Below are 7,709 nucleotides of genomic sequence, written 5' to 3' on the forward strand. Positions count from 1 at the left end.
AATTATGAAATAATTATCACAATCAAATTAATTTGTATAACATATTCACCACTTCATATAGTTATCATTTAGCATGAACATTTAAGATCTACTCTCTTAGCAAATATCAAGTATGCAATTCAGTGTAATTAACTATAGTCAGCATGCTACACCATAACGTTTCATCTGCCTAACTCAAACTTCATACCCTTTGACCAAAATCTCCCCATTCCCACTTTCCACTTCCCCTCTCACTGGCAACCATCATTCCACTCTACTTTTATGAATTCAGGTTGAACTTGACCCAAATCCAAAATTATATCTTTCTCTCTAATATTCCTGTCTTTCTGACACTGCCTAAGAATCAACACATGAAAATTGTTATCTTATGTGATTATCCTCATCTCTTATAAATAATTATTCACAAGACATTGATTTTTCTCCTTTGATATATTCTTTGTATGCATCCAATCCACTCTATACATAGTCTTTGTAGTCAAATAGATATGATTGTAACTATTGGTTCTATCATTTGTTAGGTCAAAACTGTGAGCAAGTTTCTAACCTAAGCTTCAGGTTTCTCAAAAGCAAAATGAGAATTGTTACGATAGGATAGTTTGAAAATTAAATTATTTCTATAAAGCCCCTAATGTAATGCCCAACTGTAATGACCAACAATGGTATATAGAAAATTAAAAGCCATCAGAACAAAATACTTCAAATTCCATGTGGTCATATTTCATATGACCCCACTTACATTTTCACTGTAGAGGAGGAACAGTTTATTTGGGGGCTCACAGTGTCAGAGGTCTCAATCCACAGACCGAAAGCTCCATTCCTCAAAATTCAATGTGAGGCTGAATATCATGGTGGAACAATATGGGGGAAGGAGGCAGCTCATTGGATGATCAGGAAGCAGAGAGAGATTCCACTTGCCAGATATCAGATGTATACCCCAAAGGCAGCCCCCAATGACCCACCTCCTCCAGCCACAGTTAATTCCATCAGGGGATCCATTCATTGATTGGGTTAAGGCTGTCATAACCCAATCATTTCTCCTCTAAATCTTCTTGCTTTGTCACACATGAGCTTTTGGGTGACACCTCACATTTAAAGCATAACAGAAGCTATCTCGTCTCTTCCATAAAGCCATTTCCTTCGCGTCCTGAGTATCATCTCCCTTTCACCTCCTCAGGAATGTTAAAATATCAAGTATTCCTTTCCTCTTAGGTGTATTCATCCTTTTCCATTCAGTTAGCTCTTGACCCTAAGTTTTTAACTTGGTGAAATCTCTACCAGTAGAAAGAAAAGAGGGCAGGAAGAGAGAGAGAAAGAAAGGGAGGGAGGAAAAGAGGGAAAGGGAGGGAGGGAAGGAGGGAGGAAGGGAGGAAGGAATCAATCTTTCCTAGACACTAAAAGTCTCTATTTGTCAACATATTTCTCTCATCCCTCCAATCTAGTAATGCTAACCAGAATACAAGTTAGTTCTACTGGAGCCATGGGTATCCACCTGGCACTGGAACCAGTCCAGAGGCTCTATCCAGGGGCACTTCCCTGGAAACAGGGGACACTGGAATCTACCAGATGTAGGGTTGTACGGACTTGATGCTTAATCCCAAGACAAAATCTTGTACTTACCTCTCCTCTTTCCCAGCAGATGGAGTCTTTCTCTACTCTGTGCTGTCCAAGGTTGTGGCAAGGAAAGGTGGAGGCAGATCCATGGTGGTCAGTCTAGAGTGGGTTCAGAGGCTCCATTCATAGGCACTGGCCTGGGTGTAAGAGTATGGAGCTCTGGTTGGTACTGGGTTTCACTGTGGTAAGCCAGGATTACAATTCTTAGGCTGGATTGTTCCTCCCCGAGAAGAATGAATCTTTCTCTATGCTGCCCTGCTTGGAGTTGGGGGGAAAGGTAACAGGAACAACTCTGCTTCTGTCCTTCTTTGATAATTCTTTCATTATTATGCTACCATCTGGGCTGGTTTCCTTAGCTCTTGTGAAGGTTATTTCTGAGCATAAGTTGGTGTTCAAATTGATATTTCTGTGGGAAGAGGATTGCTGTAAGGTCTCATTCCATCACTGTCTTACTCTGCTTCTAGCCAACGTGATTTCTAAACAGGTGCCCAAACTCCTACCACATTTCTCAATTTACTTCAATCTGCCTTCCAACCTCATTACACAATAAAACTTGCTCTTGTTAAGGATGACAATGATCTCATGTTATTAAACCCAATGAACATGTTTTAGTCCTTATCTGACCTTACCTCTCCACAGCATTCAACAGTATCACTCCTTAAAACACAAGTTTACCTGATTTTTCTCCTATCTACAGAAATTTCTCTATCACTTCCTTCAGGTTCATCTCCTCCTACTCAGCCATTAAATGTTATAAATTTCTCAGGTTCAATCCTAGGTCTCTTCTCATTTTATATTTCATGTACAAGTTTCCGATACAACCATTACATAAATGACTCACAAATGTGTATCTATAACTCAGGCCTCTAGTACCAATCCAAGTTGGTTATTGCAAACAATGTTTTTTCTTTTCTTTTCTTTTCTTTTTTTTTGGTACTGGGAATTGAACTCAGGGCCACTTAACCACGGAGCCACATCCCCAGCCCTTTGTTGTATTTTATTTAGAAACAGGGTCTCACTGAGTTGCTTAGTGCCTCGCCATTGCTGAGGCTGGTATTGAATTCACAATCCTCCTGCCTCAGCCTCCTGAGCTGCTGGGATTATAGGCATGCGCCACCATGCCCAGCTGCAAACAACTTTCACTTCAAAGTTAGTTTATTCTGGCCAACTTAAGCAAAGGTAGAATTTGTTAAAGATATGGTGTGTTGCAAAACTGCCTAGAATGGCTACAGAGCCAAACTCAGAGGCTATACAAGAAGGAGTACTACCTAAAGTTGCATTACAGATTTGGTGGTCAAGATACCTTCATCACAACCAGCCCCTAAAGTCTGTAGCTCAACACTGCTATGAACACTAACTACCACAATTACCCTACAAACTTTCTTTCTTCAGCTGTTACCAGTGGCAAAGAGGATACTTCCTAGGGCACACTTCTTCATGTTATGCATTTCCAATTCAAAACCTTGAGTGGGTACACTTGTTTAAAAAACAAGCACTTACCTGGCATGTGTGAGGCACTGGGTTCAATGCTCAGCATCACATATAAGTAAATAAATTAAATAAACAACTAAATATATTTTTTATTTATATATAACAGTGGAATACATTACAATTATTATTACATATATAGAGCACAGTTTTTCATATCTCTTGTTGTTTACATAGTATATTTACACCAATTCATGTCATCATACATGTACTTTGTTTTTGTTTGTTTTTTTAATATTTATTTTTTTTTAGTTTTAGGTGGACACAATATTTTACATCTAAGTGGTGCTGAGGATCGAACCCAGTACCTCATGCATGGTAGATGAGTGCTCTATACTGAGCCATAATCCCAGCCCCATACATGTACTTTGAATAATAATGATCATCACATTCAACCATCATTAAGTACCCCATGCCCCCTCCCTTCCCCTCCAACCCCTCTGCCCTATCTTGAGTTCGCCTGCCTATTCCTCCCATGCTCCCTCTCCCTATCCCACTATGAATCAGCCTCCTTATTCAGCATTTGGTTTTTTGGGATTGGCTAACTTCACTTAGCATTATCTCCTCTAACTCCATCCATTTACTTGCAAATGCCATGGTTTTATTCTCTTTTATTGCTGAGTAACATTCCATTGTGTATATATGCCACATTTTAATCCATTCATCTATTGAAAGGCATCTAGGTTAGTTCCACAACTTAGCTATTGTGAATTGTGTTGCTATAAATATTGATGTCTGTGTCCCTGAAGTATGCTGTTTTTAAGTCCTTTGGGTATAGACCAGGAGAAGGATAGCTGGATCAAATGGTGGTTCCATTCCCAATTTTCCAAGAAATCTCCATACTGCTTTCCATATTGGATGCACCAATTTGCAGTCAGTCCCACCAGCAGTGTATGAATGTACCTTTTTCCCCACATCCTCGCCAACACTTATTTTTGTTTGTATGTATAATAGCTGCCATTCTGACTGGAGTGAGATGAAATCTTAGAGTGGTTTTGATTTGCATTTCTCTAATTGCTAGTGATGATGAGCATTTTTTTCATGTGTTTGTTGATTGATTGTTCATCATCTTCTGAGAAGTGTCTCTTCATGTCCTTGGCCCATTTATTGATTGGGTTATTTGTTTTTTGGTATCTAGCTTTTTGAGTTCTTTATATACTCATGTGATTACTGCTCTATCTGATGTGTGAGGGGTAAAGATTTGCGCCTAAGGTGTAGGCTCTCTATTCAGTTCACAGATTGTTTTTCTTTTCTTTTTTTTAAAGAGAGAGAGAATATTTTAATATTTATTTATTTTTTTTTAGGTTTTGGCGGACACAACATATTTGTTTGTATGTGGTGCTGAGGATCAAACCTGGGCCGCATGCATGCCAGGCAAACGCGCTACCGCTTGAGCCACATCCCCAGCCCAACAGATTGTTTCTTTTGCTGAGAAGAAACTTTTTAGATTGAGTCCATCCCATTTATTGATTCTTAATTTTAATTCTTATTAAGGAAGTCGGGGCCTAATCCCACATGATAGAGATTAGAGTAGATTTCCAGTTTTCCCATCACCAATTGTTGAAGAGGCTATCTTTTCTCCAATGCTTTTTTTGGGGGGCTCCTTTTTCTAATATAAGATAATTGTAGGGGCTGGGGATGGGACTCAAGAGGTAGTGTGCTCGCCTGGCATGCGTGCGGCCTGGGTTCAATCTTCAGCACCACATACAAACAAAGATGTTTATCCGCCGAAAACTAAAAAATAAATATTAAAAAATAATTCTCTCTCTCTCTCTTTAAAAAAAAGATAATTGTAATTTTGTGGGTTAGTCTCTGTGTCCTCTATTCTGTAACATTGGTCTACTAGTCTGTTTTGGTGCCAATACCATGACGTTTTTGTTACTATTGCTCTGGTATAGATTAAGTTCTGGTATAGTGATGCCACCTGCTTCACTCTTCCTGCTAAGGATTGCTTTAGCTATTCTGGGTCTCTTATTTTTCCAGATGAGTTTCATGATTGCTTTTTCTATTTCTATGAGGAATGTCATTGAGATTTTGATTAGAATTGCATTAAGTCTGTATAGTGCTTTTGAAAGTATGGTCACTTTGATAATATTAATTCTGTCTATTCAAGAGCAAGGTAGATCTTTCCATCTTCTAAGGTCTTTGATTTCTTTCTTTAGGGTTCTGGAGTTTTCATTATATAGATCTTTCACCTCTTTCATGAAGTTGATTCCCAAGTTTTTTTTTTTTTTAGGTAGTTTTCCTCACTTCCCTTTCTGAGGATTTATCACTGATATACAGAAATGCCTTTGATTTATGGGTGTTGATTTTATATCCTGCTACTTTGCTGAATTCATTTACTAGTTCTAAAAGTTTTCTGGTGGAACTTTTAGGGTCTTCCAAGTATAGAATCATATCATCAGCAAATATTGCCAATTTGTGTTCTTCTTTTCCTGTGTATCCCTTTGCTTTCTTTCGTCTGTCTAATTGCTCTGGCCAGTGTTTCAAGGACTATGTTATATAGAAGTGGTGAAAGAGGGCATCGCTGTCTTGTTGCAGTTTTTAGAGGGAATGCCTTTATTTTTTCTCCACTTAGAATCATGTTGTTCAATGTTCGGCACCACATATAAATAAATAAATTAAATACAGTTTCATCGACAATTAAATATATATATCTTTATTTAACAACTCAGTAAAAGCCAAAATTGATGGATTTTAACATGATATGTGGAGAATAAAGTCAAAGAATACAAAGTGCCCCAAAAAGCATTCTGTTCAATACCAGTGCCTTCAATATTACCAAACTTCTGTGAAAGAAGCCTTATAACAAAGAAAGACTAAAATCAACTTGGAAATTTATTTTTTTTTAAAGTTCATTTAGCAATTCTGAAAATCTAGAAAAGAAGGTCTGACTATAATACTGGATAACATAGACATCATGTTTTAAGTAGAAAACACAAGAACAAAAAGTAATTATCACTGAAAATTTTGCACATCTTCAGCTGTTTCCTCCAAATTTGCTTTATATAATTGGATGTATATAAATTAATGAACAAAAATTTAAGCAAGATACATTAACAATTTAACAGAACCCAATAATCTAATTTCTTCCAATTTTTCTCAAATTCATTTGAGTGTTTGCATCATGGTGCTCATAAGGAAATCAAAGAACATATGGCTACTACAGTTGAATGTCAAATTAAGTACTTATGACATACTAAATTCTTCTACAATACAATTATGAAGATTCTTTAAGGAACTTTCATGTTTTGCACACAAATACAGAATTTTATAACCACATGACTTCATAGTTGTGATCTCAAAAAAGGAATTTCTCCTTTAATTTTTCTTGCTGTTAATGTAAAAATATTCTAAGTCTCTAAGCTGCTGAAGTGTTAGAGGTAGAGATGGTCTAATAAAGATGTAGTAGTAATGTTTATCCATTTACCATGTGTTTATTTTTTCTTATGTACTCAAGGTGATTTATTTGTTCAGCTCAGTGATATTACAGCTAAAAAACATTCATTAGCAAAAGGAGAAGCAGTCTATACCTAACAGGGGAATCAAAAATGTTTCTTATTTTTGTTGAGTTGGATGTTTGACTCTAACACTTTTCTACATACTATTCATAAGTTCCTTAAATATATATACATATATATAATTTTTTTATTATTGGTTGTTCAAAACATTACAAAGCTCTTGACGTATCATATTTCATACATTTGATTCCTTAAATATATATATTTTTAAAAACGTCTAGAAAATATGCTCAGTCTCTCCTTCCTTCCATACTATTCAAATAGGTATTCTCCAAATAAAAGAGTTACATATAGACAAATAGTCAAAAAGAACAGCAACTTTTTGTGTTATCTACCCTCTGAGTTCCAGACCCATGTATCTAATCACCAACATTAGAAGCTGTCTTAGTTCATTGCTGCTGTTATAACAAAATACCATAGACTAGGCAATTTTTAAATAATAAAAGATTATTTTTCATTTATCTAGAAGCGATGAAGACCAAGATCAAGGTATTAACATATTTGGTGACTTGTAAGGGTTTGGTCTCTTCTTCCAAGACAACACTTTGTTGCTGTGTTTTCCAGAGGAGATGAATGTTGTGTCCTCACATGGTGAAAGGGACGAGAAGGGATGGAAGGGATAAACTTGTTCTCTGGGCACTAATCCCATCTATAAGGGCAATGCCACCTATAAGGCCTTTAGGAGGTGATTAGGCCACCTCCTAAAGGCCTTACCTCTTGATACTATTGCACTGGGGATTAAATTTCAACATAAATGTCGGAGGGACACACACACAAATGCAACTTGATTCCCCCTACTAATGCTAGGCTTCTTTCAATATTCATTCTCTTTTCATGTATGAGATCAGTATCCATTTATGCATACCAGAAACAATCTTCCTCTCTTATCATCCCCCGTACCTAATCAACCATAAATCTTACCAATTTCACCTCTTAAACATAATTCAAATCTATCCATTGCTCTCATTTTCAATCATCATTCATTCTTGTATCTGTATTTTTGTATTAACTTTCAAATTAGTTTTGCTGCATATCTACTTTGACCCTCTTGTTCTTTCTCTACCCATCCTGATCATCCTGATAGAGCAA

Source organism: Ictidomys tridecemlineatus, chromosome 5 (assembly GCF_052094955.1).
Source record: "Ictidomys tridecemlineatus isolate mIctTri1 chromosome 5, mIctTri1.hap1, whole genome shotgun sequence".
NCBI lineage: Eukaryota > Metazoa > Chordata > Mammalia > Rodentia > Sciuridae > Ictidomys > Ictidomys tridecemlineatus.